We start from the raw sequence: 20,616 nt of genomic DNA on the forward strand, positions 1-20,616 counted from the left end.
AAGTGGAATCAGCTTCTGTTATTCTGCTCCTTACTTTGCTATTACATGCCAATGCAAAGAAGAAATAACCTATTTACCAAACTGAACATGTGATTTACAAGAACCTTTAATCTGTAATGTCCATATTTATAGTGTTTGTTTGTCAAGTCAAGGCGTAGTATTGACTAAGACTACTCATTTGCAGCCGTTAAAAAAAAAAAAAAAATTATATAATATAAGTGTTTTTTTTTTTTAAATGTTAAAGAAATTAAATCAGACCATTTTAGAAGTTGATATATACTGTGTCCACACACTCAAGAAAATGAGAATGCTCAAACCTGCACATCTTTGAGACCAAAAATATTAAAGGTTTAATAAAATTGATGTTGAATTAATGTATGCAATCAACACTTCTGCAACTGTAGATATCTAAACCCATTATACAGTTATCTTAGATGTATAAAACCTTTCAAATATATTGTAAAACAACAATGTCTCATCTACATCTACTTTAAAACACAAAACGTTCCATTGCACTTGGTTCATGTTAACAAGAGGTAGCACTTATTGACTTGAGGATTTGGCAGTGAGAAATGGTAATCTCTTTAACTTGACCTTTCTCTACTGATTTTCTCTAGATAGTCTGTTTGTTATCCAACTGCTGAATGATACAACAAGTCCATCTAGATGAGGACCCTCATTTATTTCCCGTGCTCTCCTCTTCAGGCTATTGGTTTCCATTTTGGAAGGGATCTTTTACAGACAATAATGTATTGATCAACACCACAGAGGATTATTTGTATTATACTGTACAATGCTTTAGTCTACTTATGACACATTTAATTCATTCACTGTGAAAAGACAGCACCCACATTATTGAAAATGTTGTTTTGTCCACCATATAAAATGGTTCCATAGAGACAAATGTGCAAAGGAGGCGGATTTTGGCGAGAATTCTGCCAAATGATGTCACTGCAAAAACTGGATTATATCATAGACAAATATAAATAAAGGCTGAAAAAGTGATAAAAGCACCTTGTATCTCAAAGGGCCTGAGGACAGAAAACACAATGTACTGAGAGACATTAATAAACATCAAAATGAGTTCAACCACCAGTCCTCAACTTCAGTTCTACTTAAAGGTGGGGTATGTAATTTATTTCAGAAACACTTTTTGTTATATTCCATGGAATGCTCTTAACATCCCGATAGCAATGAATATATTAAATGCTTTGACAATAAATACATACAAAAATTAATCTGTGGAAGCTGCAGCGCTGTAAAAAGCACGACCAATCATTTGAGCCGGGCCGGCTAAAATAACTGGATGGCCTACCTGCCTGTCAGCCTTCCATCTGTGCACAAACTTATCTCGTGCCCTCATTGGTCATGTGCGCATGCGTGTGTGTTAGAGGAGGGGCTCTGTAAGGAAGTGGCAGATTTTTTCCGGTTGTGTACTTTGAAATTCTAGCGCACTCGAGCTGGTTTCTCCAAAATTACCTACCCCACCTTTAACTACTAAGGGTTGGTGCTTTGTAAATGATGACAACAGTGAAATACAAAAGAATCGGACATATTGACACTTGTTCCTCTGCCCTATACCCTGAAAATGTGGCACCGTTTGGCCATTTACCTCAGTTATCATTAGACCTTTACACACATCATTATCCAGGGTGATGTGAAGAGCAATGATGGAATCTATAATGTCTGTCCCTTTGTCTGGCTGCTCAATTTAATGAGCGGGCAGGTATTAATGATGATGGAGACCAAGACTGGCCCTGGCCAAAGAGCCATGAGCAAAGCATAATGGGGTGAAAAGCTTGCTTTGGGACACAAGTAAATTATGGTCCTCACAATCAATAGTCAGCATGACTGAAAGCCAATGGGCTTTGCTCCAGTTCTCATAATTATAGGAAGGAAACACATTGATTCTTACCCTGTTATATGATGTTTGATTTCAGTTATTGACTTTGCTGAACACGGTACTTACCAAAATCATTCTGTGTGGTACCATCAGGACTACATAGGAACATATTAACAGGACAGTCCATGCAGATGGAGAGGCTTTCACAGCATTAATATGGATGAAATACAATCAACCCAGTTGTAGAACTAACAAAATCCAGTACCAGAACATTAAGTAAAATCAGATGATACACAAGTACTAAATATATATATATATAAATCATTAAACCTAATAAATTAATGGCCATATAAGTCTCTTATATAAGTAATACAGAAATTAAGACATTTACCATTTTTGGCAAGAATGGTGCCCTACAGCTTTAAGAATTGATGCTGTCAGTTGGTATATTTTACTTGCTAGAGATTTATAAAGCACCTTGCCTGGGCACCTTGGTTGGTCATTAACTCATTATCCAGACAAAGAGCATGATTATTACTGACAGTGCTCTTTTGTGAAAAGGTGTTTGTCAGCTAAATTGCCCATAATACTTATGACTGCTATGAAGATTTGATTCTTTAACAAGCTCTAACAACTGAACTTTCCATAAATTAATAATTACATTGTCAAAGTTTGTATGACCTGTAAAACATGATCTTCTGAATTGCCTAAGGCAACTTGTTTTAGTAGTTTGATGATTCACCAAACCAAACCAACTCTAATAGTTAAGTTCCAGCTACATTGACCCAAACAGCTTTAATAAGGCCAAAGTTAATGACAAATCATAGATCAAAGTTGCAGGCTCACCTCTTTCAACCCAGAGACACGTTATGACATATACCGCATATATTTACTCATTCTGTTTTTAAACCTTCTTAAGACTCACCACCCTCATTAGAATACACTCGTCTCGCAGGCTCTAACTGCCAGCATCACCGAAGGCACACAAACTCAATGTGGCCAACATTTGCTCATAGAAACGCATGCTCTCTGCATTTCAATTGCAAGTTATTCACTAATGTTTTCACACATTTTAAAAACAGCATGGTATGTTCTACCCTGGACCTGTGAAATGCAAAGTTAATTATTTCATTATTTATAACACTAAATATTCTATCCTGACGTTATCAGTGGATACTGGCTTAGGTACTGTAACATGTTACTATGGCAAACATTGAAACTCTGGTAATTTTCTGGGGACACTCAGTTTATAATGGTTTTATAAACTGCCACATAAACTTGTACATGTCATTTAGAACTGGGTCAATGAATGTGCAAACTACAAATCTACTGTTCAAAGGACTATTTTTAATTGACTGATTTTCGTTTTGTTTTACTCAAACATAATTCAAACCCAGTGGCGAGCCTCTTTGAGGGCCTAAGATATTTTAAAAAATAATATTTGAAAACATAAAAAATATATATAATTTTGTATATATATTTTTTGTTACATTTTTCATTAGTTTTACCAAAATAACTTGATTTAATTGTATTTAAAATAACATTTCCAAAGAAATAAATCCTTCGAATCTGCCTGTTGTGGTGCCACGTGATAGGACATAATTCACTGTGTGTTTTGTGTCTGTTGCAACCCGGACCCGTTAGTGAGGGCACCGGGGTTGTTGTTCATTCATGCTAGCTTTACATACAGCAACAAGCTAATGTCTTACCTGTCTGAATGTTTCGTGTTAATAAAGTGTGGAGTTCCATACTGAACACACCGCCTCCGACTCCCATTCATCGGCTCTACACTGGTGACCCTGACATTTTCGAGAAAGTTTCCGAAGACTCAATGAACATGGCTAGTAGCGATGTTTTTGTAAAGCTGCCGGAGTTTTGGGAGCATGCCGCTGCGGCGTGGTTTGCACACGTGGAGGCGCACTTCGCCTGCCGACAAGTCCGTGATGGGGATTTGAAATACTACCATGTAGTAGCAGCGCTGGGAAGCTCCACGTCATCCAGGTTGGTGGGATTTATCGCTGACCCCCCACACCATGGCAAATATGAGGCGATTAAGGCCCTTCTCCTTAAGACATTTGGCTTATCTGCTAAGGAGAGGGCCCGCCAGATTCTTGAAATTCAAGGCCTAGACTGGTTCTCAAATGGGGGTACGCGGACCCCTAGGGGTACGTTGGAGTACTGCAGGGGGTACGTGAGATTTATTTTATGTTAATGAAAGAAAAAAAACATAAGTAATGCATTTAAACAAACTACTAATAGTAGATTAACTACTTTATTCAAAGGTTTACAGTAACTCTGGATAATAATATGGGAAAAATAAACGGGGTGCTCTCTTTTCCTCTCCCTCTCCTGACAGCCCATCAGTCTCGTGCAGCTCGCTGAACCTGTAATGAGTGACCCGACAGTAAATAATACATATATTTATAACTAGTTTAGCTAGTTCCAGAGTAGATAAACTAGCTAAGTGTGTTAGGTCTAACTCTTAGTGTATTTAATTTTGCTCCACTCAACGATCCGTCACAGCTGTGATCATGCAGAGCTGCGTGTTCTCCGTCAGCAGCAGCTGATCTGATCTCTGATATCTCTCTCGCGTCCGGTTAGACTTCACTCGCGTTCATGTCCAAATCTATCAGATCTAGCTAGTTCTAGTTAATTATATGACTGCCTGCTTTTCAAAGGACCTAAATACGGTGGCCCTGAAGTGCAAGACACCACAGCATTTCAGAAAACACTACAGCATTTCAGAAAACGCCGCAGTATTTCAGAAAACGCCAAAGCATTTCACAAAACACAACAGCATTTCAGAAAACGCTACATCATTTCAGAAAACGCCACAGCATTTCACAAAACGCCACAGCATTTCACAAAACACAACAGCATTTCAGAAAACACCACAGCATTCCACATTGGACGGAAAGGGTATTCCTTTAGGGAGAACACTTCTTGTTTGTGATTGGACATAGCCAGCCAGAGAAGCACTGCTGTGATTGGTTGTTTTTGCTGCCAGTCAAGAAATGACGCTTCGTGATTGGTCAACACCCGGCGGTTGAACCCTTCTAAGCTTGCAGTAGCGAGGGCGGAGTTCTCATTCATAACACTCCGTCCGATGTCTCACTATGGGATGCGCCTCATCGCGGAGCAAACAGAAGCATCAATCTCATTACGACAATCCTGATTGGCTGGTGATCTTGACGTCAGCATCAGGGAATTCACCCCCTATAAGTAGCTTGCGCCACGACGCATGCGTCATTCAAACACCTCTTCTCGCTTCAGAGCACATCTCTATAGTAGCCGGACAAGCTTAACGGTCCACAGACTGAATCCAAATATATAACCATTTCGGTCGACGGGCGCTCGCCGGCTACTCCTTCTGCTTTGCAGGAAGACGGTAATACTAACGCCAGTTAGTATTGAAATCGACCTCGCCGTTCTCTTTCCCCGGAAAGTGAGGTAGGTCTGATTTTTTCAAGCTAGCAACACACCTGTTGCTAGCTCGCTCCCTCACTATCGACACCACGGTAGCGAGGACGTTTTTTATTTTCTCTTCCCCACGGAGGAGGAAAGAATTAAAGGAGCATACTGTAACACCAGTCAGTATTCTCCGGGAATAAAAGACCCACACCGTCCTTTTCTCCGGATTAAGGACAGGGTGGTAACACCTTTTTTCTCCCAACTTACCTGTTGAGAGCGGGTCCTCTCCACGCGGCGAACAAGATGGACGCCTCTCTCCCTCAAACCAATGTCCGCTTCACCGTGAAGAGCCTCCGCCGACGGCTAGCACGCCAAGCTAGCCTGTCGGAGCAGGACCCCCCCCATGTCCACTGACCTGCGTCCGCCGCAGAGAGTGAACCCCTCTCCGTGTCGGTCTGGGGCTCATTATCTGCGATGGCTGCAGAACCGGAATCCCGCGCCCTGGCAGGCCGGGACCCGGTGACGGCAAGACACGCGGGAACGGGACCCCACGCTTTACCGAGCTGGGGCTCCCGGTTAGACCTCACCATGGTCTCACCCGCGGAGGATGTCCTCGAGCTGGACTACGATGAGGACGAAGAGGACGCCTCGGTGTTCCTCCTGTCCAAGTCGGATGAACATGAAGAGGACATCTTCATGTCATCGGCTCAGGCTGCAAAGGGGGCGATAGCACACCAGCTTCGCCCTGTCTGAGCATGGACCTGCAGGCCGTGTGTAAACGCGCCGCGGCCAGACTCGACATCCCGTGGCCTGAAATGGCCAAGGAGACCTCCAGGTCCCGCTACGAAGGGAAACATTTTCCCCAAGCAGCGCGGACGAAGAGGCAACTCCTTCCGGTCTTCCCGGAGATGTTGGATGAGGTGTCGGTCTCGTGGAGAGACCGGCCATTCAGCAACAAGGTCCCAATCCAGGGTGCCTCCTCCCTAGACTGTGACGGAATGGAGAAGCTCGGCCTGCTCTGCATACCGCCCATGGAACCGCTGGTAGTGGCCCACCTCCTACCGAGGATGGGCCCGTCACCAAGCAGGAACCCCACGCTGCCAGCTAAGTCGGACCGATTTCAGTCGACAATGACTGAACGGTCCTACAAAGCCGCAGCGTTGTCCGCCAGGGCCCTGAATGTGTCCTCGCTGCTAACCGCTTACCAAGCGGAGCTCTGCGAGGACCTGTCGGGTAACCCGGGGGCAGCGGTCACGGACATTTGTCTCCGTGTCCAACGCTGCGCCGTCCAGGCCACGGGCAAGGCAATGGGGATCATGGTGGTGCAGGAAAGAGCGAGATGGCTCAACCTCACCAACCTCCCAGACCGGGAATAGGAGGATGTGCTGGATATGCCCATCGTTCCCGAGGGAATTTTCGGCTCCGCTCTCGCCTCCATGTAAAGGAGGTGTGAGTCGAAAAAGAAGGAGGACGAGGCACTCCACCTCTGCCTCCCTCGAAGGGTCCAGCCGCTGCCTTCGCAGCAGCAGTCCTTCGCAGCAGCAGTCCTTCGCAGCAGCAGTCCTTCGCCCAAGCTGCCTCGAACCCTGCTCGGTTTAAAACACCGAAGACGCAGACGTCGCAGCCCGCCCCGAGTCCCCAGCCCAGGCTGGAGACGAGGGCGAGCTGGCCTAGAAAATCTCCGGTTCCGGCTGCAGCTCAGGCGCAGCCAACCCAGAATTTCGGCCAGCAGTCGAGGAAGAAGAAGCGAGCGGCGTGACAGCCCCTCCTTCTCCCCTCTGTGACAGAGCTGGAAGTCCACGGTTCCCCAGCTCTAAATGTGTTCCCGCCGCCTCGAGAGATGCCTCAACACCATCCTTAAGTCCGCACAAACACATGTCACACATTTGTTGATTTTTCTGTCATAAAACATTTGCCGCTGACGCATCCAGGCTTCAGGCCGAGGGCGCAGCTCAAAAAAATGAAAATAAAAACAATAAAACCAATAAACAGCCCGTCGACTGTTCCCCTTCTGAGAGCAGCTACGGCATCTCTCAAAAGCCGGATTACAGGCGGGTCTGTGAAGGCACCACCGCCACGCGCATGCGCAGTGCCGGCTGGGGCTTTAAAGGCACCACCGTCACGTGCATGCGCAGTGCCGGCTGGGGTTGTGAAGGCACCACCGTCATGCGCATGCGCAGTGTCGGTGGGGATTGTCGAAAAGGGGCACCACTGTGTTCAGACACTAGAGGGCCCCATAACACAACAAATAGAGACTCAGAGGGGAAGAGACGTGACATCTCCACTGGCTCTAAGGAGCATGCAGTGGAAGATGCTCACATCATCTGCTTGGGTTTTCAAGACAGTTACACGGAGCTACAGACTCCAAGTCACCGTCACCCCCCCTCGCTTCTCGGGCATTCTGCATTCGCAGGCCCGAGGAGAGTCAGCCCATATTCTGGAGAGAGAGATTCTCTCTCTCCTAGAAAAGATGGCTATATCTATTGTACCCGCCGAGCAGAGTCAGGGTGGCTTCAATTCCAAGTACTTCCTCGTTCCCAAACGGGGAGGGAACGGAATTCGGCCAATACTTGATTTGAGGGCTCTGAACAAATATCTAAAAAGATATAAGTTCAGAATGCTCACTCACACATCTCTGCTGCGGCTCGTGCGACAAGACGACTGGTTTACATCAGTCGACCTGAAAGATGCGTATTTTCACATCCCAGTATATTACCCACACAGGAAATATCTGAGATTCGCATTTCAGGGGATCTGTTATGAATACAGAGTACTCCCCTTCGGTCTGTCTCTCAGTCCAAGGGTGGAGAAGAGCATGTTGTGCCCCGTGCAGACTATACTCTTCCTGGGTTTACGCCTGAACTCGGTGCCCTTTTCAGCTGGCAAGAGTGAAAGCTTTCAGAGCTTGTCTCGCTCTTTTCCAGCTGCGCAAACATGTTCTCTTCAGATCATGCCTGCGATTGCTGGGGCTCATGGCGTCAGCCATCCTGGTCGTACGACTGGGATGCTTACACATGAGGGAGTTTCAGCGCTGGGTGGCCGCCCTAAAACTAAACCCCGCACGCCATGGCGCGCGGAGAGTGATGATTACTGTCAAATGCGTAATGGCACTGCGCCACTGGCTGCACCCGACTTTTCTAGTACGAAGTGTGCCTATGGGTGCTGTCCTTTCACGGAAAGTGGTCACCACAGACGCATGTCTCACAGGTTGGGGAGGTATTTATGAAGGTCGCCCGGTGAGGGGTCTCTGGAGCAGAGACCTCCAGCGGGCGCACATAAATTACCTGGAGCTTTTAGCGGTGTTTCTCACCCTAAAACGCTTTCTGCCTTTCCTCAGGGGACATCACGTCCTCGTGAGGACAGACAATACGACCACAATATCGTATATTAACCGCCAAGGGGGTTTGCGTTCTCTCCAGTTACACTGGCGCGCAAACTGATCCTATGGAGCGGTAGACGTCTCCTCTCTCTGAGAGCGACGCACGTACCGGGAGTGATGAAGCTCGGGGCAGATCTACTGTCCAGAGGTATACCACTTTATGCAGACTGGACTCTACATCCAAGGATTGTGAGCCAGCTGTGGGTGCGTTACGGCAGAGCCGCGATGGATCTGTTCGCATCGAAAGACAACGCATCTAAATGCACCGTTAGGCGTGGATGCACTCGCACACGATTGGCCCCCGGGCCTTCTGTACGCGTTCCCACCCCTGGCTCTGATACCCCCAACTCTGGCCAGAGTGAGAGAGCAACGCTACACACTTATCCTGATAGCTCCGCACTGGCCAGCTATGTACTGGCTAGCGGAGATATATCAGCTGCTGTGCGGGCAGCCATGGCAGCTCCCACTACGCAGGGACATACTGTCCCAAGCGGGGGGGGGCGATCTTTCACCCACACCCAGAGCGCTTGGCTCTATGGGCCTGGCCCGTGAGTGGTACAATCTGAATACAGTGTGACATAAAGCTGACCCTGGCAGCTGCCAAGCGAGCCAGTGGCACTCATGCGCTATCTGTACAGTCTTCATGCACTCAGTTCGCCCCAGGGCAAACATAGTGTGGTTGAAGCCCAACCCTGCCTTTATCTTAAGACAGTTGGTTCAGGTACCACATTTGACATTGAGGCATCCTCCCCGCCACTGTATTCCTCCGGGGAACAGCGGCCGGATTTGCCGTGTCCAGCCCGTGCTTTACGCACGTACAGGGACAGATCAAGGGTGCTTCGTCATAATGACCAACCCCTTGTGTCCTGGGCTAATCCTTATAAGGGCAAGCCTGTTACCAAGCAACGGCTCTCCCACTGGTTTGTGGAAGCAATTGATTTGGGGCCCATACGAGTCAGAGTTCGCAGGCACCCTCGGGTCCGCGAGCTCTTTCGACTCAGGGTCTGGCTGCATCCTGGGCTCTGTCCAGGATGTCTCCCATCCAAGACATTGGTGCAGCGGTGAGCTTGTCCTCGCCGCTCACTTTTGTCCGCCTCTTAACAGGCTGGACGTTCTGCTCCCAGTGTGACTCAAGCAGTGCTGGGCACCTGGTTGAGTCAGAGCTCTACCTGTTAAGTTCTGGTTGGTTTGGTGATTTTCGAGATAAGCTCGTCTGACAATACGGGAGCTACAATTTCCCATAGTGAGACATCGAACAGAGTGTTATGAATGAGAACTATAGGTTACTTACGTAACCCCAGTTCTCAGAGTAACATGAAGTGAGATGTCTCACCAGACAGCCCTCCTTGCTATGGTGAAGCGAGAAGAGGTGCTTATTTTGAATGATGCATGCGTCGTGGCGCAAGCTACTTATAGGGGGTGAATTCCCTGACGCTGACGTCAAGCTCACCAGCCAATCTGGATTGGCGTAATGAGATTGATGCTTATGTTTGCTCCGCGATGAGGCGCATCCCATAGTGAGACATCTCACTTCATGTTACTCTGAGAACTGGGGTTACGTAAGTAACCTATAGTTTTCAACCATGGAATGCCTGGGTATCGTCCGTCGTTCTTTTTTCAATTTGGGCCGATGTGCCGACTTAATTAATTTGTAATTGTTACTTAGCTGTGCACAATGTATCTTGTAGAGCAGTGCTTCTCAAAGTGTGGTCCGCGGACCACTGGTGGTCCGTGAGTATATTGGTAAAATATCACATTTGAAATAAATAAATACATTTCAGTTTTCCGCACTCTCGTGGGAATATCTCCGCAATGGAGCGAGGTTAAGTTTCACTTTCGATTGCATGATATAGCCCAGCGCAACACCTTCATCACACAGGTTGCCACTTGTTTGTACCATTTTCAGGCAATTTGTAATCTGTTCTAGAAAACGAATTTTTTTTATATTTATGGAGTTAGGTGGTCCGCGAGTGTTTTTTTATTGGTTAAGTCAAGTGGTCCTTGGTATGAAAAAGTTTGAGAAACACTGTTGTAGAGCAACATTGCTCTGCTACATGTAGTCTATATGATCTATTGTGAATAGGTGACTTTGTACCTGTAATAGTTTCAAAGTATTTGTTCAGCCAGGATCTTCTCTGGTAGATCACTAAAGTAAAATCCCCATTACTAGTAGAACCAGCACACTGGCTTGATCTCAGAAATCTCAGGTTAACCCACACAAGAGCCGATAAAAGCCTTTCTGTCTCACCTGAAAGGAACATGCTCTTCCTAACTCTCTGAGGTAAGTTAAAGAAAAACAAATGTAAAGCTTTTCTGCTTCCCTTCTCTGACAGACACACACGTTTTCAGATGAGAGCAACTTTCAGTGGGACTTCTATGGTAATTCAGACTACAATCATATGGCCTTGAGGCTGCTGCTGCTGACACCAACAGCAAATGAGGCCCCAGATGCGTCATTATAATTAGTTGCTGTTCGCGTGACGTGCTCATTAATGCGCATATTACTCTCTCTTCCCCAGATTTCCTAATTCTGAGGAAGTAAACATCAACAAATTCACAAGGTGTTGAGGGGTTAGCTCATTAGCTCAACCGTAAATGACAGCCTACGTGAATGTAGAGATCAAAGAGTTAATTCACAAATGTTAGGTTAGATAGGTGCACGGATAAAATGTTTAATGTAGAGAAAGTAAAGATAAAAATATGGCATAATATTATTCAAATAGATAAAGTTATGTTAATGACTTAGCAACGCCTGACACTGTGTCGTTGTTCTCTTGGGTCATGTTTATGGAAAACATACATTGTGTCTCAACAGCAGATTAATTTACCTCCGTTTACATCTGCCTCACTTTGTTACCCACTGCTTTATCAAAGCTAATTGAATGACGCAGCAGTTGTGTCTATTATTTGAAATGCATTTGCTATGCTATGTATTGTATGCATATTCTCATTTATTGTATGTACGGAGGCGTGTGGCGCAGTGGACTAGTGCGTTGGTGTTCGGATCAGGGGAGCACAGGTTCAAACCCCACTGCAGTCAGCATGTCGTTGTGTCCCTGGACAAGACACTTCACCCCAAATTGCTCCTGTGGGGATTGTCCACAGTATTGAGTATGTAAGTCGCTTTGGATAAAAGCGTCTAACAAGTAACATGTAATGTATGGGCTTTCAGACAGTGGTATGAGAACAACTGAGCTATCTACACTTTACAGGCACTCTATCTATCTTTGTCAAAAAGAAAAAACTAAAGAGGAGGGGGCTATTTCTTCAGGTAATTGCTGATCGTAGTTAATCAGTCATATTTCAGACAGCGAAGAACCTATGCCATTCTTTTAAGCAAGCAGAGCTCGGTCAGCTGCCCCTTAAGCGCAGAGAGCTCCACTGACTAATTACTGCAGTCCAGCTGCCTACACTCTGCAGCTTCTCTATCTCAGCCCTTCTCTTCTCTTCTGTAATCACTGCAAGTCCTTATCCAGTTGGGTAAGACCATTCTGTTTTCTTGAGATCGAGCATGTGCCAGATTGTCGCTGCATGCTTATGAATGTAGTTGTTCTGAATTCAATCCAGTTGGAGTGACTAAGCAGGTGGTAGCATATTCACTCCATCCTCATTTGAGCTAACCCAACATCTGCGCCTGTGGTATTAACTATTCTAAAATGATTAATTCACTAAAAAGAGAACATCTAATCAATTTAATATGGGTTACATATGAACAGTATTACACACCAAAGAAGGAGAGGCAAGTTGGTAAGCCTAACGGCCCGTCTACACTACAGGCATAACAAAATCTTGAAGCTGGGCGTGTCTGAGGCTTGGCGATTTCTCGCGACCAACAACCAAATCGGGAATCTCCCGCCCGCCCCCGGCATACAAAGCAATAGCAATGTTAAAACAGAGTAAACTGGATATAAAATCCCCAAACAGGCGAAAACCTACCAGTTTCATCCACTGTCTCTGCCACCTCCCTCCATGCCTCGCTCCTCCGGTTTGTATCCCGGTAGATGAACAGAGACTGATCATAGAGCACCGGGTGATTCACTACCGCTATAATGAATTTTCCCTCCATTTTTTTGAATATGAGGAAATGACCTGCGTAGTCTCTCCCAGCATACACGCGGTTTGATTGGCTAGCGCTTGTACTGGCAGATTTGCATACGCGGGATTTGATTGGCTGATGCCAAGCATCGAGCCTCAAAAGTTGAACATTGTTCAACTTTTGATGCCGATAGATGCTCGTGATGCTTGCAAAGCCATGCCATGCTCCCCACAATGCAGTTCGGCGAAGTTTAAAAATCTTCTACGTCACCCCATTCAAATGAATGGGCGAAGCGTTGAAAGCATTTTTCGATGCCTGTAGTGTAGACGGGCCGTAAGTGTATCAGTGTAGAGGGTACACATGACATACAGTAAATAAAAGGGATACAACATGTGGTGCCCAATTCAAATGAGCTGTTTTGCCTCAGAACCGTTATTTAAATGGATGTAACCGATGCGTACAGCCTTTGAAAGAAAATAATAGTAATTTTACTCAGTTTTGTATGATGTGCAGCGTATTATTCAATAGAAATATTATTAACAATCCTGTGGATATAGAGAAGAGAAAGTACCAACCTGGCAGACGTACTGTGCAGCTTTTAAGAGGGGCCAGCATCACACATTGTTTTCTTTGTTGCAGTGACTCTTTACACCTATCCATCCACACGGTATTTCAATTCACTTCCCTGCATGACCATGCTGCAGAGCAACATTATTGATTTTTCCTTTGTTTCTATTTTTTTACTTTCCATTATAGTGAACCGTCTCTCTGCTGGTGACCAATATTCCTGTTTCTTTCTCTTTGTCCTTCTATAAGAAAATGCACTTTCATCCATTAGGAAAAAAAGCTAAAGTCTGTCCCTACACATCTTCTTCAAGACTACCAGAGATATTGAGCATTGCTACATCATGGGGGCCAATCAGGGATCCACAGTTTCAGTGGCTTCAAGATAAATTGACTGGCTCCCCGCAAACCCCTTGTTTGATGTTATATAAATCAATGGTTACCCTTAGTTCTTACTCTTGGTTTATACATATATATTGAACATAATCTTTCAATGAATCAAGTACAAACTCTATTCAGAACACTTTACTGACAAACACCATACAAATTAAACATGGTATAGGCCTGATAAAGATGAATTAAATCAGATAATAACTTGTATCACAAAAATGAAACTTCAAGAAGAAAGTAGTAAAAAGTAGTAAAAAGCAATTTCTTAGATGAGTCGTTGAAACAAATACTACGTTGTTGGGACAAGGGCGGCTTAATGTGTGTCCGTGACAAGTGTGTGGATGAGCGGCAGTGAAAGAGATGGATGGCGGATGGATTCGCTCAGAGCGGATCGGCTGTTTGATCATTGCAGAGAAGAGGTTAGTAGTAATGTTGTCTCGAGGTGTCAAATGTACAGTGACACACTCATGTAAACACAAACATCATTAGTGACTTTCTAGTGTAGAAATGATTCCCCCGCAGTTAAATAAAACTCATGTATGAAATAGACTACCGATGGAACCAAATCCAATTAACTGCAGATGGTTGAACTTCCTGTTTGGATTGTGAATGCACAGAAAAGTTCAACAAAAATATATCTTAGATTGTCAGGTTTTGTTTTGTTAGAATATGTAGCTGAAGTTGAGGTATAAAACATGTAAATCATTACATTGTATTTCTTGTATAAAGCTTTAGTAAATATAAGGATTAGGGTTATTCTGCTTTTATTCTGATTTCTGTCCCCTCCAAAAAATTTGTGTCTATATTTAAGCTACACCAGTTAGCTGTGTCTCAACACCCTTCAAAGGGATCTATATAGGATCCAGTCCTTCCAGGCACTTTGGATGCTCACTTAAAGACATCAATACTGTGGGAAATGAGACACAGAACAATGGCTCCAGAGACTGAGAAGTTAGACGGCTGAGTAAGATGCCCTTACATCTTATTTAAGGTACTTCTAGTCAATGCAGTACAGTTCATTGAGGGAACTGTTTCAGTCGTTAAAACATCAAACGGGAAGTCGAGCCAAAGGCAGCGATAGTAATTAGCAAGACAGGTGAACTAAATGAAGTGAATTCTCCTTTTTGTTGCAACTACTTCTACCAGTAACAAGACATCTTTCAGAGTTTCCTAATCAATATAAATAATGGGATTTCATGAAAGCAGTTTGTTGTATTTTAAAGGAGACCTATCATGCTGTATTTGAATAATATATTGTAGGGCCATACCTATATAAGGTATATTTATATATTTTATTTTTCAAAATACCAAACAGATCATGCATTTTAGCCATGCCTCATTTTGCTCTATTTTCCTCTCCTCCACCCTGTCTTTGCATGAGCTGCAGCTGACCACGCCCCCCTGCAAAGGAGGGGGCTGAGTTACGAGCGTCATGTTACCATGTTGTTACCATGCCACGGCAACCTCTCATTCCCCTGATTGGTGGAGAGTTGGCCATATAGGCGGAGCTCCTCGTCACTGACATCAGACTATTTTCAAATCTGTATCAGATCCGTTTGAACCCCCGTTTTGAGAGATTTGGGTATGGAGGAAAAGAGAGAGGGTTGTGTTTTCTGACACTTGGTAAGTTCCCTGACACACCGGGGACACATATTCATGTATACAAGACGTACAAAAGTGCATTTTGCGTGATAGGTCCCCTTTAAAGAAAAAGATGGTACCAAATGGTTTAACAGGACCCTTCCAGTACAGTGCTTCAGGAAGCTTTGTCCCTTATATATGACCTATGAGTTATTCGCTGGTTGATTCAGTTGTGTGTGAAAAACTCAATTAAATGTGCCTAATGCAAGCATTGTTAATACATCTTCAACAATGTGCTTCAATTAACTCAAACTTCAAATATCATGTTCAAACACCTTTCTCCTCTGCTGTCCACAGCTGGAGATAACCAGGAGTACATTACGAGAAGGATTAATCCATATTAAATATTTATATTTTCCCTGCCTTTCTGCTGGAACATTACACTGTCAATCAAATGTCATCCATTCAGTACTGAGGGTTACAAACCTCCCTTTTTGCCATAGCAACAAAAACGACAAATGTATGGGGAATACAAATGACTGGCATTAAAAAGACAGAGGGGGGACTTGGAGATAGCTGAACAATCTGTGATGAAATATCACAGATCACTCATGACAAATGGCCTGCAGTCTATTAATTTCCAATTCTAAACAAAATTGATGCAGTATGAAGAGTGTAGGATCCAAAGGTTGCGCTAGTCTGCCTCAATCTGGTGAATTGATGATATATTTTCTCAGATGAGTGATACCGTGATAACAGACATACAGTTGCAATGTGTCTCAGTGGGTGATTTCAGAAGTTCCAACAAAGAATGCATCATCTCCGTCTCAGCAGTGACTGTCTGCCATGATTGATGATGTTGTCACAACGCCCCTATGTTGCCACAATGTGGCTCCACTTCCTTATCACTTAGGCAAAAAATGTATATGTTAGCAGCTATCTACACATAGGCGTCTAACCCAATAGGCAAGAGAGTTGTGCTGCACTCTGTCAGCCGTACCGAGAGACACTGCAGCACCCGAGCTCTAACGTCGGAGAGAAAACAACAGCAAGTGGGAGCCGTACATTTCACTGTGTAAAATCGATGATATCGATAGTCACTTCTCTTGCACATTCACTCCTAAGTTACTACTGAGAACTGTGAATGGCTGTAACTTGCTTTCAACAAACTCCACTTTCATGTATAAAATCATTTGGCAAACACTGTATCAGGTGGCTGATAGATAAGATGGATGAACAACAGATGAATAAACCAACCATGAATAAATTCAGAAAGGTGAATATTCCCTTATTCTGCTATAAGAAAAGGCCTCAAAACTACCTTAGTCAAACTTAAAAAGTAAGTTATCAAGACATTTGCCCCTCTCACTATCCCACTTTGACCCCATAGCTTGTGATACCTTTATCTTCTGCTCACATCTAGGTGCTTAAGTCTTACCCTGTTCAAGCTCCCGTTGACCTGCAGCCTATCTAATGCATCCTTTCATGCTCTGCCACATCCTCACCCAATGGCATGATGCTGATGACTGCCGGCTCCCCAGAAAAGCTTCTGATGTGACAACTTCTGCTCTACAGCTGCAGCGGGGCTCTTGGTGAGAAAGTGAAATGTGTGTTGAGAGACACTAATGCAACACATTAGTTTGCATGAGCAGGTATGCAGCAGGTGGCATCAAACAGATTTATCATCAATGTAGTGCGATAGAGAGATGGGCTCCGAGGTTTCAGATGTAGGAAATATTTTAAAAATAAAGAAGTCAAATCAAAGGTGTTTTATACTTATTTTATTACGTTCCCATGAAACTATGCATCTTGCACATGTAGAAATACCTAATACTGACTTTGATCTTTGGAAGAAAACCAAACTTTGAAAATGTCTATGAAGTTGTGTCTTGTATAGTCTTCACCGCAGTGCAGATATAATAAATCTACTTTGATAACAAAACTTGTTTTCTCAGATGGGATTACAGCACCAGGTCTGTATTTGTCTGTATTTGGCTGTTGCCTTTTTGCTTGTGCCCAGGGCTTCATTAAACCCATCTCAAAGAAAAATGTTAAGATCTTGGTTTTCATTGAGTGCACAAAGGCATGTGTGCCAATGCCGAGACAGAATAACAAGTTGCATCATGCATCATGGCACAACGGGGGCATCTCAGTGAATGCTGTAGGAAATGTAAAACAAGTGTTTCTCAGACAGAGACAGGCCATCAGGCTCTTCGATTATTTTACAACGTGAATCACACAGCCCCCCATTTAGAAAGTAATGTCAGTATTGATTAGCTCACTTCGCCCTGAAAAAGGTACTTCAACTGGACCTAATCAGCCATGCTCACATATGTATTTATCTGATCTTGATGAGATAAGGTTGACAACTTGTATAATGCATCCAAAATGTATCACTTCAGCAAGTCCGTATTAGCTTTGAGGGGATAACGGTGAATATAAATGTCACTATTTATTTTTGCCTTTACGTAAGATATTGTGATATATTGTGAAAAATAATAGAAATAATCCAGACACCGACTAACTCAACGTTATCTTGGAACAAGTATGCGTGTGTGATTTGCAATCTTTTAATAAATGTTAATGACTGCAGTAAAGCTGTCAGCAAACAAGGAGTGATTCCAATCTAATATACTAACCCCTAACCAAAGTGTAGCAGTTGTAGTTCTGAAGCACAACAATCCCCTTCAAAGTAAAATGTCAGGCGTGAGCAAAATATATTCTATTATTTATCATTGTTAAGTTAGACTCAACTTTAGGAAAATAAGGAAAACAGTTAAGCGAGTAATGACAAACAAGGGTATAAAAATCATAGTTGTGAGTATTTTTTCTTAATTTCTGTAGCAGTGGGAATTTAACATCAATCCTGCAGTAAGTTCTGCATCATGATGTTGTATTGCCTTTAACCATGTGCAGAAATACCAACAGTAGGCCTATATACTCATTTGTAAAAAAAAATATATAATATATTCGATTTTTTTCCCCCCAAACAGTACAATGGGGGGTTTCAGCAAGACAAATCCATGAAACAGGATTAACAATTAAGAAATGTTACTCTTAACTTCAGGGCTTCTGTCTCTTAGCTTTGAAGTCAAGTTTGTATAAATTCAAGGTTTACCTAATTAATAACCATTAAAACAACAAAAACAAATATACTCCGCCACATTTCACATAAGGAGGAATGATAAATAACTATTTTTTCAAAATGAGTGAATATTTGCAAAAAAATATAAAGTTTATCAGTTTGAATATGAAATATCTTGTCTTTGTAGTGTGTTCAATTGAATATAGGTCGAAAAAGATTTGCAAATCATTGTAACCTATTTGTATTTACACTACATGTAATATTGCAATAGTGTGTCGTATTGCTAACCATTTCCTTCATTTTAAGCTACAACATGCTCTATTAAGGTGAGATGAGATCACAGTGGGGGGTGGCAGCTACCTGTGGCGTACAGACTGGCAGGATCCAAGGTATCCGGCAGCAGCTTTGTGCCCTGCTGCTGCCAATTCAAAATAGAGAACATCAATGTTGCCTGGTGGCAGCCACAGCGGTTCCCACTCGCTGTCTGAAACCCCCTTCAATCCCACCTTCAAACCTCTCATTTTTGAACTGGACATTTCCAACGGCAGAAATGGACGTCAATGAGCACAACACCAGACCACTGTGATCCCTGGACAAATCTGAGATGTGGGCAGTGATTAAAAAAGGTTTTGGACCAGAGTAACATTTTCTCTGGGGCTGCAATAGATATGATATTATTATTAATTGTTTGTATTTCATTAATTAACTGCTTTGAGGCTTTGTGTGAATTGTTATGTAGATAAACCCCTTGCTCTCTACTGTACTACCAGTATTTCAGTTCCTGTGACAAGCCAGAGATAAGACTCATTATGATCTATGTTTAGGGCAATTAAGCCTATAGTCAGATGAGGTAACTTCTTGAACATGTATGCAATACCATTCTAATTGCTTCTTCAATAGTAAGGATTAGATTTAAAGAGTTCATTATTCAATTAAAAAAACCTTGTTGCAATTTAAAGCGGTTAGTTGTAAAAAAAGTGGCAAATGACAAACTAATAATATGAGCATCGTCTTTATTTGAAATTGATTAGGTATCAGACTTAATAAAATGCTACCTCACATCCCCAGTAAACCCAATATGACGAATAATTATTTAAACTGATCATATTTTCCATTTATAATAAAATAACATATACAAGTTTCTCTTGATGGAGAAGGAGAAATTCATATTTTTTTTGCAATTTCCAAAAGTTTGACATTTCACTCTAGGAATGTTTCATGTGTATATCATGAAACATCTTTGATTTAACAAGATCCAATCCACCTTGAGCCTTTCACCAATCTACCGTGTCATGTCCAATATAGTAGCGACAACATATTTCAAATGTTATTTAAAAAGGAGAAATATAAATAACTATTTGCATCGCCATTTGGTGTTCCATACTTAGCATTTCATAATGTCTTCAGAGCCGTCTGATAATCTACAGTTGCTATAGATCATTTTTACGGCAACGTCTACTTCGACACAGCTATCGGGATTTAGCTGGATCCACATAAACCTTAGGCAACATTTCAACCTCTTTTTTGATTAGCTGAATTAGCAATTAAAATAAAACAACCTGCTCATGTTGTTAATGTAAAACAGTATCCATGTAGTTACCACTTAAACTGTTTAAAAAAAAAAGGATTAACAAGACATTCTGTAATAATTGGCTACATCATGCTTCATCGCTCTTCTTTCCACTGTGCCATGTCCTCCCCTCTAACCTCACCAGTACACTTTGGGACTGCTGAATGGGCACAGTGGTTGGCATGGAGCTGTGAGCTGCTCTTATCATGTTAAGCACAATGACAGAGGGTTGGTACAAGGGAACAGCTTTAATGATTCTGGATGTGCGCCCCAGGGCTGCAATCACCCTGACCAACCCATGTTTAGCCCCGGGGCTGCAAGTGTTTCAGCTTCTATTTTGAGAATGTTCTTGAACAACAAATACAGACTTTTTAAATAGCTGTCCACAACACTGTGATGTACCATATAGAAATCACAACAACTGTTTTTAATGCAACAGCATGAGGGTAAACTATAGTGCCCTAGATTGGAAACCTTCAAGAGGTTCGCACTGTAGCACATCAACGCTAACATTCATCAGATCCATTTATAATACTGAGTTGACAAAGTGATGTCAAAAGCAATGTTATTTTCAAATTTGTTGACAGATTCAAAAATAGCTTTATGTGAAAAGAACAGTGTGTTCTGCTGGCATGTTTAAAATAAAAAAAAGCCACCCACGGATTTACCAGCCATCAATACATCCACGGGTGAGTTTATAACTACCATGTTCAAGAGGGAATCTGACATAGTGTGCGGGTGCCAGAAGCTCTTACAA

General features: G+C 43.1%; 1 protein-coding gene across 4 annotated transcripts in view; it reads right to left on the bottom strand.

The window, feature by feature from the left end:
• The window catches only part of lingo2 (leucine rich repeat and Ig domain containing 2), a 240,705-nt gene that overhangs the window by 185,944 nt on the left and 34,145 nt on the right, over positions 1–20,616 (bottom strand). The window lies entirely within an intron of this gene.

The sequence above is a fragment of the Gymnodraco acuticeps genome, unplaced genomic scaffold, assembly GCF_902827175.1.
Source record: "Gymnodraco acuticeps unplaced genomic scaffold, fGymAcu1.1, whole genome shotgun sequence".
NCBI lineage: Eukaryota > Metazoa > Chordata > Actinopteri > Perciformes > Bathydraconidae > Gymnodraco > Gymnodraco acuticeps.